The sequence below is a fragment of the Apium graveolens genome, chromosome 2 (genome assembly GCF_009905375.1).
Source record: "Apium graveolens cultivar Ventura chromosome 2, ASM990537v1, whole genome shotgun sequence".
In the NCBI taxonomy this organism is placed as follows: domain Eukaryota; kingdom Viridiplantae; phylum Streptophyta; class Magnoliopsida; order Apiales; family Apiaceae; genus Apium; species Apium graveolens.
The window spans coordinates 155,540,263-155,561,689 of NC_133648.1; the positions used below are offsets into that span (position 1 = coordinate 155,540,263).

Consider the following 21,427-nt stretch of genomic DNA (forward strand, 5'->3'; position numbering starts at 1 on the left):
CGCGTAAACATAAACGTCATAATGCCTGATTTTCCTTAACTGTTCTGTTCTTAACTCTAGGGCCCGTGAACTCACTGAAAGATTCTAACCTTTGCCATTTTTAGATAGTTCATGTCACGAGCTTCATTTTGATATGTGGTTCGCTTGAATCCGATGTACGATTTAAGAGAAACGACCGTTTTAAGTAACGGCGTTTCGCGAACGAACCATTACCCCTCGCCTTACTTTGAAACCTTGGTTAAGGCCCTTAAATGACTAATTGGAGTATGACACAATTATGTAAAGTGGACTAGGCAGTTGGTAGGGTATTCACGAAAGCGTCGCCTTAAAATTCGTAATGGTTAATTTATTAAAAATGGTGGAGCCGAGGGTACTCGAACGACTTATGTGATTTGTTAAGCTTAGAAATGACCATAAGCAAACGTTAGGGTTCAATTGGTTAAAGTCTAGTTTCTTATGCGACCGTGGTTTAATTCCGGCTTATGTTGTTGTTCATAGGTTACCAGACCCACTCTAAGCTTAAGTCTACCCCGGAGCACTCAGGCAAGTTTTCTACCCGTTATACTGTTGTGGTGATGTATATATGTATATGCATTATCTTGTGATAGATGCATGATTGTTATTAGCAAATCTTGCGATATATTGGAGCATGTTGATATGGTTTATATGCATGTCTGTTTTATAATATTGATATCTAACTGTTGATTCAAATGCTTATAAGTTGCATAATACCTATGCTAGAGATAGCAGTAATTGCGTATACCCTTAGTATATGGGACCCAAAGGCGAATATTTTCTAAACCGGGAGTCGATGTTCCCGAGTATAATATATATATATATATATATTGATATAGTTTTCAAAACTATTAATCGAATAAGGTTTATTCGATAACTTTATTTTATTTAATGAATATTATTTTGAATATTCATTCGAGGACTTATGACTCCGCTTACTTTATTTAATGAATATTATTTTGAATATTCATTCGAGGACTTATGACTCCGCTTACTTTATTTAATGAATATTATTTTGAATATTCATTCGAGGGCTTATGACTCCGCTCCTTTTATTAAATATTATTCTTTATTTTATTAAATAATAATGTTTCGATAATCAAACTTATTTTCGATTATTTAAATAAAGATCGTACTTTCATATAAGTATATCTTTGGTTATTTATTATTCATTTCAAGTATGAGTCTTAAAACTTCTACTTCAATTATTTTTATAAAGATTATCCTTTATGGGAATATTATTTAATAATAATATTCTGATATTTTCTAATATATCGGGACTGATTTATTTCATTAAATCAAAATTACTCCAAACATTCTTAAAAATGTTTTCGAGTCTTCAAAATGATTTTAAAAGTTAGAGCGGATCCCAAAACTCATTTTTATATTTAAGATCTTCCTTTCAAAGGGGATTTAAATACTCGCTCAAAACCTGAAGGATCCGGCTCTATGGTGTACTTTATATTCGCAACGAGGTTGCTGTTTTGATAAATGAATTGATTACTTACCCAACGTTCGGGAAGTAAGTCCATCTATTAAGTCGGCATAAGCAACATGGGCTCAGTGGGCGCCCATGAAGGTGTAAGTGGCTCAGTAGGAGTCCATCAAATGCGTAAGTGGCTGAGTGGCAGTCCAACATAAGGTCCTATTGCGGCCAGGGTGATGACCAGTGGGGAATTCATCCATCTACTAGTAGAAAAGGTTACTTATTGGTATCTTTGCCTGATCAACAAGATATCAGGTTTATGCCAAGGTTTTCTCCTTTCCAAATTCATTGGATATTGCAACTCTGTTTATAATTTTCATAACAGAGGTTTTCAAGGAGTGTATGAAATGTATATATATAGGTGTACATATATATCGGGACTTAATGAAGTATCTCGTAACTTCATTATTTATAATGATATTTCAAAGATTGAATCTATCCAAGTCTTTTCTTGTAGTCTCATCTATGTGATGAACTTTTGAAATTGATTATACCTTGAACGGTGGTAGTTCAAGTAGTATTTGGAAAAGATATAAGTATATCTGAGTATCTTGTAACTTCATCTTTTCAACTTATATCTGGTTAATGATTATCTTATGCATGATAAAGATTTTCACAAAGATGTTGAGACAATGTTAGATATATGAGATCACCTTGCAACGATATTTTTATACAGTCATAAACTGGAACTCTGTGTTTATTATGCATGGAAGAGGATTTCCAAGATTTTGAAAAGTATATGTACATATATACTGAATATTTTGCGACTTGGACGCGTTAAGAAATCAAACTTGGTTCACTTCTTCTTGACCAAGACTTTCATGAGTACTATGAGAATGCTCATATATTGTTAATTATTATACATATTATTTTGGTGGGCTTGTTGCTCACCCTTGCTTTCTTCTTTCATCACACAACAACAGATAGACATGATGAACAGGATCAAGCTCCCAATTCGTGAGCGGTTAGGAAACGTTCCGCAGTTTCCTATAGGCGTTGATGCTGTTGTAGCTGAGGTAGGAACTACCAGTAGGCTACGCTTTCAACTTTTATTGTACCGGACTTATGTATCTATATGAATTATAATAATGGCAAAGAAATATAAATTTATTCAGAAACCCTCTTGAGGTGTAATGTCTTATAAGGTGGAATAAAATGACTTATGTTATTTTTGATATTCATCTCTGAGACTATAACTTGTGGCGTGTGTGTGTATATTGTGGGGTCACAGTACGGAGTAGTTGATTGTTTATTAAGATTGGGTGTTATTAAGGGAAATGGAACTCGTGACAACCCGGATCCCCGACCCCGGATTTTGGGGTGTTACAAGGAATTTCAAGGCGGTGAAGCACTTTATCTTAGAAGCATTAGTATAGGTTTCCTTGTTGTTAATAGAATAGGATTCCATATGCATTGGTAGTTGAGCTCTACATAAAGCATAATTTAGGTTCATGTTATAAGTATTGTGACATTGTTATATCTTTCGCATAACCTAGCAGCTCTCAAGGATATTTGTTCATTCTTTCGAGAGAGTACATGTGTAATAAGTTTTTATCAGTTAGTATAAAAACTGTTGATTCTGTTGAAGCTTTGTCGATTAGATTGTATTAAATGTATTCACCCCCCTCTAAAGTTGATTAAGGGCCTAACATGCTGGTAGAGCATGCAACCAACTCTTAGCTTTATCCCTCAGAGAAAATGGGAAAGTATCAGTTTCACAACATCTTCCGAAATATTGTTAAACTTGAAGGTGTCACAAATCTCGATGAAATCCCTAATGTGCATATTGGGATATTCCATTGGACCCCCCCCCCCAAACTGTATTGAATTATGTACCATTTGAATCATGCCAGGCTTGATTTCAAAGGTATTAGCTGCAATGGCTGGTATGACAATGCTAGACTGAATGTCATTGATTTTCGGTTGAGAATAATCCTTCAATGCTTTCGTTTCTGTTGTTGGTTCTCCCGTTGCAATGATCACTTCCGTTTCTACCTCTTCTAATGTGTCCTTACGAGATTAAGAACATGTTCCCATACATGCTCACTCGAATACCTGAAACACATAAACAAAGTAAAATTGGTAAGAGAAATAATCTGAATCAGTGAACTTTAACGACCATTGATGACAAGAACATAAACTAAATTTAACACTGATCCCCGGCAGCGGCGCCAAAAACTTGTTCACACAAAAAAACGCAAACATACATGGTCACAAGTAGTATAAGATTAAATTTAGTTCGTTGCTACAGAGATTGGTTTAATTCATAATGTGCACTTATGCAACGATATTTGATTATTATTCACTGCTAAGACAAGTATCAAATTGAGTTTAATTATCTAAAAGTAATTATGCTATAATGAATTAACTAAGAGATTAAAATTAAGTTACTTATATATAGAATAAAACATGGGATTGCAACTTCATTAAATACTTCATTCAGAGTTTATGCCTTTAATCATAGTATGTGACGGTTATGATAACTAATCAGACAACTCGAAATTGGTACACACTATTTATCAATATATGTATACCCTACCATTCAGCATCCAAAAATTAGATAGAAGCTGGTAGATAACAATTATGTTTAGACCCTATATGTCTATAATATTTGAAAACATAACGGTTTAAGAGCAAGTTAGTAATTGAGATCACATAGAGCAGCGTAAGATGGTTAAAATTATACTACGAATCATGCATGTTAAAACATCCATAAACCTATTCTAGCATGGAAAGTTCTAAACCCCTATATCCACTTTCGCATTCAATAGAGATTAACAATACAACTTAGATATTAGCTACGCATCGAAGAAGATTAAGCACAACCATATGAGGGAATCAATAATTCATCACACACTGAAAACTTTAAGGAAATCAACTACTAAACTCTATAAATAAATTATTTAGAATCCCATGACAACGATTAGTTCATAATCGAACGGCTCGTCATCATGGGGTTCCAATGAAAACATGATAGTAAAGAGGTTCTGAATACTATAAAAGAATATTAAAGTATTAAGGTTTAGAAAACAAATCTGAAATGAGCATCCAAAGTATTGCCTAATTAGAAGAATACAAAAATAAGATGTAGAACTAGATCTTCTTCTTCTTAGCCGTCTTGTGCCCTCCACTTTTTGTTTTCCCTTCCGTTCTTACACTCTTATTGATATCTTCTGATATTTATACTTCCAGATTACTTTGACCGCATGAAACTTCCAATCATAATCAAAACAGAATTTTTTTCTGCACGACCTAGCGTGGGCGTGCTAGCCTTCTGTTCGAGCAGCGCGGGCGCGCCAAGGTAGAGGACGGATGCGCTTGCCTTCTGCCAAAAAAATATGCTTTCTTTTTTTTTGCTCTGCTCCTCTGGCAAGCTTTCGCCCTTTATTTCCTGATCTTATTCCATCACAGAAGCATAGAAAAGTCCATTCCTGCCTCTAGTTATAGCTCTGCAAAGGCTCAACAAAAATACATCAAAAACACCACATACTTGAGATCAAATCATCAACCTAAGCCGATATGAAGCGTTCTAAATGGATATAAAATCCACTTATCACAGAGTCAGCAAAATGATATAAGGTCCCTAGTCGACTCCCATAAATATCTCCAAATGCAGAATTCTTTCTCCTTGGGAGCTATTATGGGTGCCTTAAAGATTCCTCTACCTGCATTGCCTGAAGCTGTTAGGCCAGAAATTCCTAGTCCTCTACTCTTGCCTGCTACCAAGATTAAGAGGGAGATATAAGATAGAATTCAACAATCAAAAGAAGCTGGATTGTAATAAAAAGAATCTGGAAAATCTACATCACACTCTGGCCAAAGCTCTACTCAAGCTAAAATTTCTAAAGATGTTAGTAAAGACAGACTCCAGAAAGCTGCAGAAGGACCCTGTCAAGACAAGGAGTTCAATGAGCTACTAATTGTGCTAAGAGTCTCTCTTCATAATAACTACATCACCTACAAAAGAGCTTTAGTCAACAACATCAACTTTCTAAGAGTGGTGATTGTAATGAGTGGAAACTTCTTGGAGAAAAGGATAGTGTTCAATGTCAATGATTGTGATTTAGATAGGTGTCTACAAGTGTCTCTCTCAAATATTCAATCCAAGAGAGCATTTGAGTTGGATGTCATCATTAATAGAGTAAATCCAGTTATTCTAGAGGATAGCCAATTGCTCAATGAACTTAAAAAGGCCCATATAGCTACTATTCCTAAAGCCTATCTTCATCCAATCAAGGGGTGGCCTAATTTTGTCCATAAACCAGAAAGTGCAAATACTTCACAATCCCCAAAAACTGTGTTAGGGGTAATCTATAACTAATCATGATATTGGAAACTGATCTCAAGATAAATAAGAAGAAGATAGATGAAGATGAGGAAGTGATCAGGATTGTGGAAAGATTTTTGCAGAATGCTGAAACCATGTTGCCAAATACTCAATTCAACACAAAAGATGACTTGGACGATGATGAGTAGAAGAATGATGAAAAGCAGAAGCATGATGGAAAGAAGGGAGATGAAAGCAGGAGAAAGAAAAAGGGGAGGAGAAGAAGGATCCGAGAAATATGTCCAATAAATTTAAATATCACAAACTCAAACCACCAAACCTAGACAAACATTATTTCAACCAAACCTACCTCAAAAGCCTAAATTCTTGTATAAACAAACTGCAAACACCTTACTCAAAATATATACCAGATCCATCCATGTCACACTAAAGAAAATCACAAACCTACTCTCATTCAAGCCTCCAACCAAAACTCACTTCAAGACTGTTGGAAGAAAATCCAAGAAAATGCAAGTTGATGCTGGTGTCATTTGGAACTGTTTTAATCAAGATAACTTTCTGCCTCTTAACATGTGCATCACAGATGATGACTTTTTCCAACAATTATCTAAAGAAATTGTCAAAGTTTGGGTTGTATCTTTAGCATAAGTCAGAATCTACTATTTGGATGGCTTCTTCATTTTGCTTAGCAAGGGAGTAACAGAAACATTTTCAACCACAGAATTATAGAGGGTGATTAGATTGATGAAGGATAGAGACACAAGTATAAGAATGTAGAAAGCTGTGATGTCTGAAAGGTTAAGGGAAAGGAATAAAAGAATTGCAAGATTGAAGGCTGAAAAGGAGGAAAGTTATAGAAAGTATGCCAAGGAGATAGAGATGTTTGAACAGAGGTTAAATGAGCTCAAGGCAAGGGGTTGAGTAGAGTATCAAAAGATGGACATTTTCTAAACATTCAAATTGGAAGATTTTCAAGATTCAGAGTTGGTTACCTAAATGGTTACTCATTGGATGAATGGCTCAAGCTGGTAGAAGCTCTAAGAGGTACAAAAATAATTAAAGAACTTTAAGTACTAGTAAATCTCAAAGACCTCATTAGAAAAGAACCAGGCTATGAAAAATTCACTTGATGGTTGTAACTGTTGAACTTATGTAATCTTCAAATGTATAAAATTTGTATTTGTTAATCTATCAGTTCTTATATAATTATTTTTAGCTTAGGGTTGGTCTTGTTATCATACATGAATTTGTGATAAGCAATCCTCTAACAAATTGGGGGAGATTGTTGTGCAAGACATGCTTGTCTAATAACAAGACTAAGTCATATTAGTTGTTTGATAATCTATTTTGTATTTTGTATCGTATTACTTGAGTCTGTAAAAGGTTAAAAGGTTAGACTGGAGAATTTTTCTATAAATAGATTCAAGCTAAGGAATAAACTTTGGAAGAAGATCAAGTCATGATCATGCCTCGAAGAAAAGTAAAGAAGCTTGGAGTTGAATAAAAATGTTTTATGAGAAATGTTCTAAGTCAAGATATCGACAATTCACAGATCAAGCAATATCGAGAAGTCATTCGAGAAGTCTAGAATGACTTATCGAGAATTCCAAAATGGCTTATAGAGAAGTCCCAGAGATATCGACAAGTCAAATGAAGATGTGAAGATTGGAGATATCGACAAGTCATTTCTGTATGTAGAGAACTCAGAGATATTGGCAGGTCAAATAAAGATGTGAAGATTGGAGATATCGACAAGTCAATTTCTCATTAGAGATCTCAGAGATATCGACAAGTTAAAATGTATATAGAGATCTCAGAGATATCGACAAGTCAATTCTACATGTAGAGATCTCAGACATATCGACAAGCCATTCCTCATACAAAGATCAAGAGACCTTGACATGTCAAATATACCTATAGAGAACTCAGAGATCTCGATAAGTCATAATACTTATCGAGATATCACTTCTATATTGAACAAACTGGAAATCTCGATATGCCTCTCAAATAAAGAATGCAAACAAATTCAAGATTCAAGATTATCAGTCAACAAATGATCTATCAACTAGATTTAAAAGTCTACAAAGTAGCTGGGAATACAAGATCAAGGGCCAAGATTAACTGGACAAAGGATGGTCACAAACCGGCAAGATTCTGCACAGATTTTCTAAGCTAGAAATGGAAATAAAAAAGGTTGCTTTAGAAAGTAGTTTAGTACATTTTAATGCAAGTCTTGTAAACCTGTGCTACTAGTGTTTAAAGAATGCATTGGTCCTTAGTTTAGAAGTAACAAACAGATTCATCTTTTCTTGCATTTTTCAAGGAAGAAGCTGAGTTCTTATATTTTTAAGAACACGAAATTTGTAGTAGGACAAACTTAATTATTACAAAGTAAGTCAGTTTTGAAATATTGTGCTTATTGTTTTATTTTTTTTAAACACAATATCTTTACAAATTATAAACTACTTTATTCACCTAATATCCAAACTGTTTGAAAAGGCTAAAAATTCAAAGAAACACATTCACCCTCTAATGCCCTCTAAATTCGGGGTCTATATCTAGGGGTTACTTTCTAACTACCAACATAAATCAACATGTACAGTAATTATATAAACATACATCTAACAACTTCATACTACTACTCAGGATCTTTAAGGTTAAGGTATGAAGACAAGAACACAACACTACCTTTATTACATTCTCAAATTCAAAATCTTACAAATCTCTCTTTATTACAAACCAACTATCTAAATATGTTTCAAAAAATTGGTTTCATTTTATTCAAACACACACACAACCAAGCTAAACCTGTTTTGGTAGTTCAAAACTCTCTTCCTGAATCGGGATTAGCACCCTTGGTGCCGGAGGGTCCAGCCTTTTCACTCACTTCTTTACTACCCTGGTGTGAATAGGCTTCATTCTCGGATTTTAATGAAAGATAAAATGAGTAACAATAAAGCTGAACCATATCACTCAATAATTCCATAATATGTATATAGTATCATAAAAAAGTCAAGTGAATCTGATATAAAATAGGTAATCAGATTCTATAAGTATATATGTATTTCTGTAATGAATAAGGAAGGTTGTTATTGGTGATTATCAATAAACTAGACTAGACACAAAAACCAACATATGCACTGTAACTTGTTGATCAGTCAGGATACAGTGCGGATCTATACCCATCTGTATAGACCCACCATCATATCGGGTACCCATGCCCATTATGGCCTCATATCAAAGAATCCAGCCATCTCTGGCCTTAATCATAACCATCAAGTCCATAAGATAAGTATCCGGAAAAATCGGTACGTTTCGATGTTATCCCAACATCAAAGTATATATTAGGATATATATTGTGTAATCTATTGGAATATGAATAGAGTATTCAACATTTCAAGAATAATCAGAAGCAAGATAAAAGTATGACCAAAGAGCCGTAATTGTGTTTCAGTGAATTTAAATAAAAGTTATAAATATTCAGTGTATCACGAACTTGAGTTAGATATAGAATTAAGAATAGCAATTCATTATTCAGAATTTAGAATAGGGGAAAACTTCCGGGTATACGATCTATTCCACATATCACTGCTATCTATCACTGTCTTGAACTGCCTTGTTAGATTCGTATCTATTAAAGAAGGATACCAATTTAATTGACTTATACATCAATCATATTGTTAGGGCAAAAACACGCGCTAATAATACACGCAAGTATACGCGTTCGCAAGTAATATAGAATACTTTCTAGTTCGTTCCCACAGAGACTCAGACTAATTATGTTCAATTAAACTCACTCACGAATGTATGATTACTTCTCAATGTTAAGACAATAACACTTAGATTTAACTAACTAATGATTAACTACAATTAACTACTAAAATTAACCACTTAATTAACACTTCGAATTAACAATATTAAAACACTCATGAGATCACAACTTCATTACTACTTTCTTCAATAGTCATTGTTATTACCCTTAGCATGCAACAGTGATGATATTAATCGAATAACACGGAACTGATAAAAGCCAACTTTCATTGTACTAATACCATTCTCCCAAACATCCACAATTAAGATAGAAGTTGAATAGGCATCAATTATGTTGAGTCCCTATATGTCTACAGAAATTGACAACATAATGATTTAAGCACAAGTTATTCCTTTTGATTACACAGGGCGAATAAAACGATTAGAGTTACCCACTAATCATGCAGACTCGTACATGAACCTATGCTAGCATGGCAAGTTCTAAATCTCGAGATCCACCGTCGCTTCACAAGAGATTAACACCCTATCTTATATGTTCGCAACACACATAAGACGAATACGCACAACCAATACTAGATATCATACAATCATCACACACTAAGGTATTAAACAACTAACTAAAGAATTCCATAGTAAATCCGTTACGACCCCATAAATACAAAAGAATAATAACTAAACTATTATATTAAACCAGTGTACGTCACAAGAGTAATAGGTTCAAAGTAACAAAAACTAGCATCCAACGTTACAACAAAATAAAGAATCACAAGAAAATATGTTTCCTCTTCGTTGCGGTGTGCTAAAACGGTCTTCTTCCTTATCTCCTTCGCTCCTTGATTAATACAACGATCCAACACACGTGAAACGTCTCTGAAATCTACTTATATAGGAGTCCCATAAAACTCAGATTACACAGAAGTTGGAAGCCAAACAGAAATAGAAGTCTAAAATAAATATTCTGATTTCTCGACCCTGCGCGGCCGCTCAGCATAGCTGAGTGGGCGCTCAGCTTCCTGCGCGGCCGCTCAGCATAGCTGAGCGGGCGCTCAGACCCTTTCTAGAATTTTTGTCTGTTTGCTCCGTTTCTTCACTGTAATCTGCTCCTGTCTTCCCACTTGCAATGCTGAACACATGCCAAGGCTTATTTTTGATGAATTATCCCCCGAAATGTAACTAATACCCTGAAATGCACAAACACTAGAAAAACACATCAAATACACAAAATACTTGATTTCAAGACACCAATTTAAGCTATTGTAAGATGTTCTAAGTGGTATAAAATGCCACTTATCACGTATATCAATCCAAATCCACGCAACCGTTATTGTCTACTCACATGACAATAATTGACTTACATAATAATTAACTAGCATTTAGGACTCGACTGATGATAAGTGGATTTTATATCCACTTGGAACGCTTCATTATAGGCTTAAGTTGGTTTTTTGGACTCAAATTATTGGTATTTTTGATGTGTTTTTGTGTTTTTACATTACAGGCATTAGTTAGAGGAAGAAAGGAGCTTTTAATTGAAATATGCTGAAAATAGGTCAGATTCTGAAGTGAAGACCATTTCCAATTTGTAGAGGATCTTGAGAGCTTCACGTAGACTATTGGATCGTCGAAATCGGACAAATGAAACTCAATCTGAAGTCAAAATAAGAAAAAGAGCCAAAATCCAGTAGCACGGCGCGCCCGCACTGGGAAGCGGGGCGGCTGTGCTGAAAGAACAGAGACACGGTGTGCCCGTGCTGGAATGCGGGGTGCCCACGCCAGAAGGACATAAACAGTGCATGCCCACGCGCTAGGCGGGGCGGCCGCACGGGTGACTTGAGCTGGAATCCTGATTTGACTTGATTTCTGAGAAATAAAAAGCCCTGCTGATCCTGAAGCCTATATAAACCAATAAAAAGATGTTTTTAATAACAAAGAGCGAGGGGAGAGCAATAAGAAGAACCAGAGAGCACGAGACGGCTACAGAGAAGAACAGTTTTATTTTCTTTAGTATAGTTGATACTTGGATGCTTATTTTTGATTTGTCTTTAACCCTAGTACTCTTTTATTGTTTATTATCATATTTTGATTGGAATCCATGGTGACGATGAGTTCGATTATGAACTAATCGTTATGGTGGGGTTCTAACGGATTTACTTATGGATTTCTATAGTTAATTTATTTCAATAACTTGGTGTGTGGTGATTGATTGATATCCTAGTATTGGTTGTGCTTATTCGTCTTATGTGCATAGCTAACATATAAGATAGCGTGTTAAACTCTATTGAAGCGAAAGTGAATATAGAGGTTTAGAACTTGCTATGATAGCATAGGTTCATGTATTTATTATGCATGATTCGTAGGTAATTTTAACCATCTTACTTGCCCTTTGTAATCACGATAGATAACTTGTTCATTAAACCTTGATGTTGTCAAATTCTATAGACATATAGGGTCTCAACATAATTGGTGTCTATTCAGCTTCTATCTCTTTTGTGGATGTCTGGTAGTAGGGTATTCATGCAACGAAAGTTGGCGTTTACTAGTTTCGTGTAATCTGATTAGTTGTCATCACCATTGCATGCCAATGTTAGGAACAATGACTTTGAATGAAGTATTTAATAAAGATAGAATCCCATATTTATCTCATATATTTAAATCATCCTTTTATTCTTAGTTATTTGCATGTTAGTTTAATCTTAGTTATAAACATCTCAACTTGTTATTGTCGTAGCATTGAATGATAGCCATACCATTGTTGCATAGGCGCATAATCTTAAGTTAACTAAAAAGAGTCTCTGTGGAAACAAATTTGATTTATATCTTATATTACTTGTGAAGCGTATACTTGCACGTAATTTTAGTGCATGTTTTCGCCCTAACAACTGACCACATCTTATTTGTACATGAACCTATGCTAGCATGGCAAGTTTTAAATCTCGAGATCCACCATCACTTCATAAGAGATTAATACCCTATCTTATATGTTCGCGACGCACATAAGACGAATACGCACAACCAATACTAGATATCATACAATCATCACACACTAAGGTATTAAACAACTAACTAAAAAATTCCATAGTAAATCCGTTACGACCCCATGATCACGATTAGCCCATGTTAGCACTCATCGTCATCATGTGTTCATATGAAAACATCATAAATAAACACAAAAGAATAATAACTAAACTAATTATATTAAACCAGAGTACGTCACAAGAGTAATAGGTTCAAAGTAAAGAAAACTAGCATCCAACGTTACAACGAAATAAAGAATCACAAGAAAATATGCTTCCTCTTCGTTGCGGTGTGCTAAAACGGTCTTCTTTCTTATCTCCTTCGCTCCTTAATTAATACAACGATCCAACACACGTGAAACATCTCTGAAATCTACTTATATAGGAGTCCCATAAAACTCAGATTACACAGAAGTTGGAAGCCAAACAGAAATAGAAGTCTAAAATAAATATTCTGATTTCTCGACCCTGCGCGGCCGCTCAGCATAGCTGAGCGGGCGCTCAGCTTCCTGCGCGGCCGCTCAGCATAGCTGAGCGGGTGCTCTGACCCTTTCTAGAATTTTTTTCTGTTTGCTCCGTTTCTTCGCTGTAATCTGCTCCTCTCTTCCCACTTGCAATGCTGAACACATGCCAAGGCTTATTTTTGATGAATTATCCCCCGAAATGTAACTAATACCCTGAAATGCACAGACACTAGAAAAATGCATCAAATATACAAAATACTTGATTTCAAGACACCAATTTAAGCTATTATAAGACGTTCTAAGTGGTATAAAATGCCACTTATCACACCCCCAAACTTAAATCGATGCTTGTCCTCAAGCGTCACAGACTCAAAAACAAAATAAAAAATATGCATGAATGCAATCTATATGGAATGCAGCGATCCCCTTTACTACGACCAAACCAACCAACTTACGACATCTCAACAAATGCAATTAGGCGACTAAAGATCAATTACATCATGCAACCTAACATACATCCAGAAACATGGTGTGTGCAGATGCTTACAGATATGCTTCGGAACTAGATCAATTATTATGACTCAACTATCATCAAGGCAATCACATGATTATACAAAGAATAAAAATTCTAGGCACAAAGTGACTTATAACACTACAAGAATCCTGGAGCTTATTATGGAATCATGTTTTTTATTCATAACAATAATGCTTATTTGACCATGCAATGAGTGAGGTCCACAAAAGATTTATTCCATGGTATCCATGTAGCGAGCGTTAGGTTAGCGGATCCCAGACTATAAAAGCCTTAGGTCACTAAGCACAAAGTCCCCTAAGAACTTAATAACTCGAATACCAAAGAGCCCACTCGTGATTAATTATGCATAAACATAATTTCTGAGCAAGTGCGTTTCGCTCCATCTTGCTCAACCCTAGACTACTCGCATAAACATACGAGCTGGCTACTAGCCATTTGACGCCTAGCCAAAATTAGCAACGAATTCCATTTTTTTTTACTCCATTTTTTTCTTTTCATGCATTTTATCACTAAGAACCTATTATAAAATTCTAAGCATAATAAATAGATTAACCTCGAAAACAATCAGACCATAACAACAATCTAGTCCTTAAGCATTCTCTAAGACTTAGTGAAAATACAAGCGTTTCTAGCATGCATATCAACCTACATGACTCAACATCACTTTAATGCTATCACTACACTCGCATCAACATCACAAATCAGTCGGCAAATCATCGCAAAAGGGATCATGGCATATGCATGAGCTACATGACATGATAAACAAATAAAGCTATAAATAAAAAAAACTATATGGCAAAAATTATGCAATTATATGAACTAAACTATCATGAATATGCAGCTATATGACACTCACACAAAATATTCCTTAACTACCACCCCCAAACTTAAAATCTTCACTGTCCCCAGTGAAGGTAGTAGAAAGGAACACATGGTATACCTATTCGGAGTCATCATCATCATCACCCTCAGTGGGTGGTGTATCAGGAGGCGGATATGCAGAATCCTCACCAAAAACTGGCCACTGGATGTCAGCTCCAAGGCCTTGAAAAGCAATCCCTAGCACAAGGGTGAGCTCCTGAGCAAACCTGCTCTGTGTCTCGTACATAGCATCCATCCTCCGTGTCAGCCTCCTATACTGGGCATCAGTCATCCCAACACCATCCTGAGTTCTAGAAGAACCAGCCTCATCACACCTTGGCCTCGCCATAGTAGCACCTCGTGCTGGACGCCCTCCTGGAAGACGATAACCCAGCCCATGCTCCTCGGGCTCACCACCGGTCCACTCCTGCATCGTATTCAGAGTCCCGGAATCAATAGGAGCGGCCGGCAACTGCAACTGCTCATGAGACGGCCACTGAACTCCCACCGCTCGGCAAAGCTTAGTAACCGTGGATGCATAGGGGATGTTCATGTGCTTAGCTCCCCTCAAAAACTTCAGAATTCCTTGGTAGATGAACTCACCAAGGTCCACATAGTATTCCTCATTCAAAATTCCCCACAACAACTGTGCTCTCTCAACTGTGACCTCATTTGCATGTGAAGAAGGCAGAATATTAGCACAAATAAACGCATTCCATGCACGGGCATACCTGTTCATCGCGATCGCCAAAAAGTGACGATACTCATTAGTTCCAGTCTTGAAAGTCCATACTGTGCCCGGCCTACAGAGAGTAGCATAAATCAAATCCAAGTCAAAATCCTCAGCAGTCTTCTCGTTCCAGTTCTCCTCTGTGGGCTTCCTCTGTCTCTGCCCAATCACACGGTGAATCGCCGCTGGGTGATAATCAACCATCATCCCTCGGTCCATAGAAAACCCATTCTTCTCGGCCTTCGCGTTCGCATAGAACTCGCTAACCACGCTCATAGGCACTGCTTCAGGTGACTCACAAAAAGCTATCCACCCCTTCTCAGCAATCATAGGCAGCAACTCACCATCCCTCCCTGATGGTAAAAATCCCCTCTCCTTCAGAATCGGCTTCCCCAGAAGCCTAGTGTACTCCTCCTCAGCAGCCCTATCATTCAAACGAGGCCTCGCAGCAGTACCCCTCGAAGAATCAGCAGTAGGGACTGTGCTGCAGCTATCAATAGTCCTTGCTCTTTTGGGTGCCATCGAATCTGAATAAAAGTGCTTGAGAATTGTGTTTTTGTGTTTGGGAGAGAGTTGAAGTGTAGAAAGTTTATGGGAGATATATGGGATAGGTGTATGTATATATAGGTTATGGATTAGGGTAGAATTTGATTAGTAGTGGGTTTAAGGTGTAAAATCATGGGATAATGGGGAATAGGTCGTGGGTTTTATGGGCTGTAATTTGTTTTTTTATTTTTTTTGATTTTTTTGGATTTTTTTATGGACTAAATTTTTTTTCTCCCAGCCGACCCCTGAGCGGTCGCTCAGCAAAGCTGGGCGGGCGCTCAGGGGGCTACTGGAAAAAAAAATTATGGTCCCGTTTTTCTGATTTTTTTTGTGGTTTTGGATAGGTTATTAACTTCTAAGGGTTCCTTTAATAACAAATCATGGGTTGCCTCCCACACAACGCTTCTTTTTCGTCATTAGCTTGACGTTACGTACCTTCCTCAAGTTGACAATAAAACGGCACTAACCACTTCTCGGTTTTCCTGTCCCCATAGTAGTGCTTCAACCGCTGACCATTAACCTTGAATACTTGGTCCGGATCATTCTCAAAAATCTCCACCGCTCCATGTGGAAACACAGTTTTGACAATAAAAGGTCCAGACCACCTTGATTTCAACTTCCCAGGAAAAAGTCGGAGACGAGAGTTAAATAAGAGAACTTGTTGCCCCGGCACGAATAACTTAGGATGTAGCGGCCTATCGTGCCACCTTTTCACCTTTTCCTTGTACATTTTGTTGTTCTCGTACGCTTGGAGTCGAAATTCATCAAGTTCATTAAGCTGAAGCATTCGCTTCTTTCCAGCTGTATCTAGATCCAGGTTCAACTTTTTCAATGCCCAATAGGCCTTATGCTCAAGCTCCACAGATAAATGACATCCCTTACCATACACCAGTTGAAAAGGGGACATACCAAGTGGAGTTTTGTATGTTGTTCTGTAAGCCCAAATAGCTTCATCGAGCTTTAAAGACCAATCCTTCCTTGACGGACAAACAACCTTCTCTAGAATGCGCTTGATCTCTCTGTTCGACACTTCCGCTTGACCATTTATTTGCGGATGATAGGCAGTAGCAACTCGATGATTCACATTATAATGCTGCATCATAGAAGTGAACTTACGGTTGCAGAAATGCGACCCTTCATCACTTATGATTACTCGTGGCGTTCCAAACCTTGTGAAAATCTGCTTATGAAGAAAATTCAACACTGCCCTTGCATCATTTGTCGGTAGAGCTTTGACTTCCACCCATTTTGAGACATAATCGACTGCCAGTAATATGTACTGAATGTTGCAGGATGAGACAAAAGGCCCCATAAAATCGATTCCCCAAACATCAAAGACCTCGACTTCAAGCATCACATTTAGCGGCATCTCATCCTTTCTCGTCAAATTTCCCACTCTTTGGCAACGATCACACCTTAAAATAAGCTGATGAGCATCATTAAACAAAGTAGGCCAGAAAAAACCTGCTTGCAGAATACGAGCTGCCGTCTTCTCACCACCATAGTGTCCACCATAAACTGTGGAGTGGCAGTCTCGTTAGATCCCCTCTGTCTCACAGAATGGGATACATCTCCTGATGATCTGGTCAGCTCCCTGTCTAAAAAAATACGGTTCATCCCATATATACCACTTCACCTCATGCAGAAACTTCTTCTTTTGAGCTGTGGTCAAATTAGGAGGCATTATATTGTTGACAAGATAATTCACAATATCTATGAACCATGGCTCTTCCTCCTGTACTGCGAACAACTGCTCATCCGGAAAAGATTCGTTGCTCAATGTCTTATCATGTGAAGTAGACTCGGGATCCTCCAATCTAGAGAGATGGTTAACTACTTGATTCTCAGTACCTTTTTGATCCTTGATCTCTAACTCAAATTCCTGTAGTAAGAGCACCCAATGAATGAGTCTTGGCTTCGAATCCTTCTTGGAAACCAAATAGCGAATGGCCGCATGATCAGTGAATACTGTAACTTTTGTCCCAAGCAGATAAGATCAAAATTTCTCAAAACCAAAGACTATAGTCAAGTGCTCCTTCTCAGTAGTGGTGTAGTTCATTTGGGCCCCATTTAAGGTCTTGCAAGCATAGTAGACCACATGAAAGAGATTATTCTTGCGCTGCCCAAGAACTGCACCTACCGCATAATCACTCGCATCACACATCATCTCAAAAGGCTTTGTCCAATCCGGTGCTATAATAACTGGTGCAATGATTAAACTCTTCTTTAGAGTCTTGAATGCCGTCAAACATTCATCATAAAATTTGAAAGGCACATCCTTCTCAAGCAAGTTGCACAGCGGCTTAGATATCTTCGAAAAGTCCTTGATGAAACGCCGATAAAAACCCGCATGACCAAGAAAACTACGGATTCCTTTCACAGAAATAGGTGGTGGAAGATTTTCAATAACTCCCACCTTAGCTTTATCCACCTCAAGACCCTTGCTAGAGACCTTATTCCCAAGAATAATGCCTTCCCGCACCATAAAATGACATTTTTCCCAATTGAGCACCAAATTAGTTTCCACACACCTTTTGAGCACGGCACGAAGATTATTCAAACATTCATCATACGAATGTCCAAAGACGGAGAAGTCGTCCATGAACACCTCGGCATTATTTCCAATCATGTCAGAGAATATAACCATCATACATCTCTGAAAAGTGGCCGGTGCGCCACATAACCCAAACGAAACTCTGCGAAAAGCAAACGTGCCAAATGGACAAGTGAAGGTAGTCTTTTCTTGATCCTCTGGTGTAATACAAATTTGATTATACCCCGAGTAGCCATCCAGAAGACAGTAATACTCATGACCAGCCAACCTGTCAAGCATCTGATCAATAAATGGAAGAGGGAAGTGATCCTTCCTCGTGGCCTTGTTCAACTTTCGGTAGTCCATACATACTCTCCATCATGTGACTGTTCGAGTGGGGTTGAGCTCGTTCTTCTCATTTGCTACCACAGTGATACCTCCTTTCTTAGGTACGCATTGCATGGGGCTCACCCAAGAACTGTCAGAAATAGGATAAATGATGCCTGCATCCAGCCATTTCAGAATTTCTTTCTTCACCACCTCCTTCATGATAGGATTAAGTCTGCGTTGTTGCTCAACAGTTGGCTTACTACCCTCCTCTAGCAGAATCTTATGCATGCAATATGAAGGGCTGATCCCTTTGATGTCTGTTATGGTCCATCCAATAGCCGATTTGAATTCTCTCAAAATCCTTAAGAGCTTGTCCTCCTCACTACCTGAAAGGTCAGATGAAATAATGACAGGTAATGTAGATGCATCACCTAAAAAAGCATACCTCAAGTGTTCAGGCAATGGCTTAAGCTCCAAGGTAGGTGCTTCCTCAATTGATGGTTTGAGCTTTCCTTCAGCATTCTTGAGGTCAGAAGTACCAAGAGATTCAAAAGCATGTCCAGCTTTCGCCTCCAGGGAGAAGCATTAAGATATTATAATTGCTCATTGCCATCCTCATCATCACTGTCAAAATCCTCCACTAAGGCCTTTTCTAATGCATCAGACATTAGCATATGATCGAGTTCCAAAGTAACCGCAGAATCAATCAAATCCACTTTTAAGCACTCCTCATCTTCTGTAGGGAATTTCATTACTTTGAATACATTGAAGGTCACATCATGATCCTGCACCCGCATAATAAGTTCACCTTTCTGCACATCTATCAAGGTACGGCCAGTAGCCAAGAAAGGTCTTCCCAAGATTATGGGAATCTTCTTATCTTCCTCGAAATCTAGAATAACAAAGTCTACAGGAAAGAAGAGCTTATCCACCTTGACTAGCACATCCTCCACTATGCCCCTTGGGTAAGTAATAGAATGCTCAACCAATTGTAGAGACATGTAGGTAGGTTTTGGATCAGGCAAGTCCAACTTTTTAAAGATCGACAACGGCATCAGATTGATGCTTGCTCCCAAATCTCAAAGGCACTTGTCAAACGATAACTTGCCAATGGTGCAAGGAATGGTGAAGCTACCTGGATCTTTAAGCTTTGGAGGTAACTTTTATTGCAGCACAGCACTGCATTCTTCCGTTAGAGCAACGGTCTCAAGATCATCCAGTTTCACCTTCCTTGAAAGAATACTCTTCATAAACTTCGCATAACTAGGCATTTGCTCCAGAGCCTCAGCGAAAGTTATATTGATGTGAAGTTTCTTGAACACCTCCAGAAACTTACCGAACTGCTTATCCAGCTTTTGTTGATGCAATCTCTTAGGGAAAAGTGGTGGAGGATAGAGTTGTTTCTCCCCTGTATTACCCTCAGGCAGAGTGTGTTCAACAGTAGTCTTCCTTGGTTCCGCCTCTTTCTCCTTTTGCTTAGCTTTTTCATCTCCAACTTCAGCTTCTCCTTCTTTTGCCTTTTCAGCATCAGCAACCTTCCCAGACCTTAAGTTAATAGCCTTGACTTGCTCTTTAGCTTCCTTCCTATCTGGTACTTCCGTGTCACTGGGAAGTGTGCAAGGTTGACGATTGAGCACTACATTGGCTATTTGACCGATTTGATTTTCCAAGGTCTTGATTGACACCGCCTGACTCTTGCACAACAGCTTAAGTTCCTCAAAATCAGCACTAGTGGGGGCAGCTGCACCTCCCTATTGAGGATATGATTGCCTTTGAGCATATTGCTGTGGTTGCTGGAATCCAGGTGGATTGAACTGTTTACTCACACCTTGCTGATATGGTGGTTGAATAGCATTCTGATTATTACCCCAGCTGAAATTTGGATGATTTATGTTATTAGGATGATAAGTAGCTGGCACAGGCTGCTGTTGTCACTGATAATTGTTCACATACTGAACAGATTCGTTAACAAGAGAACACTGATCCGTAGCATGAGAACCTGCACAAAGCTCACAGACCATAGCTATTTGATTAACTCCATAGGTAGCTAGAGAATCGACCTTCATAGATAGCGCTCGGAGCTGCGCTGCAATAGCGATGGCTGCATCGACTTCCAGAATACCTGCTACCTTCCCCGGCATCATCTTTTGAGTTGGGTTTTGATGCTCATTTGTAGCCATAGTCTCAATAAGATTATAAGCCTCAGTATAGCTTTTGGCCCACAAGGCGCCTCCAGCTGCTACATCGAGCATGGGCCGAGATTGGGCCCCTAAACCATTATAGAAACCAGTGATCACCATCCAATCGGGCATTCCATGATGTGGACACTTTCTCAACATTTCCTTGTAGCGATCTCAAGCTTCGCACATAGATTCCGTAGGTTGCTGTGCAAACTGAGTAAGAGCACTCCTCATAGCAGCAGTCTTTGCCATTGGATAAAACTTCACCAGAAACTTTTGCGCAAGATCTTGCCAAGTAGTGATGGACCCAGCTGGTTCAGAATGTAACCAGTCCTTAGCTTTATCCCTCAGTGAGAATGGGAAAAGCCTCAGCTTGATAGCCTCATCAGTCACACCATTATATTTGAAAGTACTGCAGATCTCGACAAAATTCCTTATGTGCATGTTGGGGTCTTCAGTCGCAGCTCCTCCGAAAGAAACAGAGTTCTGCACCATCTGAATAGTGCCCGACTTGATTTCAAAGTTATTGGCCTCAATAGCCGGGTGCATGATGCTAGACTGAATTTCATCAATTTTAGGCCGAGAAAAATCCATAAGAGCTGGATCTGACAGAATAATACGATCACCCATGATAAATGGCTCCTTCTGCTCACTTCCTGAATCCGAATCTTCAA

General features: G+C 38.0%; 1 non-coding gene across 1 annotated transcript; it reads left to right on the forward strand.

The window, feature by feature from the left end:
• Window positions 1-20,883: 20,883 nt before the first annotated feature.
• Window positions 20,884-20,990, forward strand: LOC141709707 (small nucleolar RNA R71). Its single transcript, XR_012570272.1, has one exon. It is a non-coding gene; the product is annotated as a small nucleolar RNA R71 (small nucleolar RNA).
• Window positions 20,991-21,427: the final 437 nt, after the last annotated feature.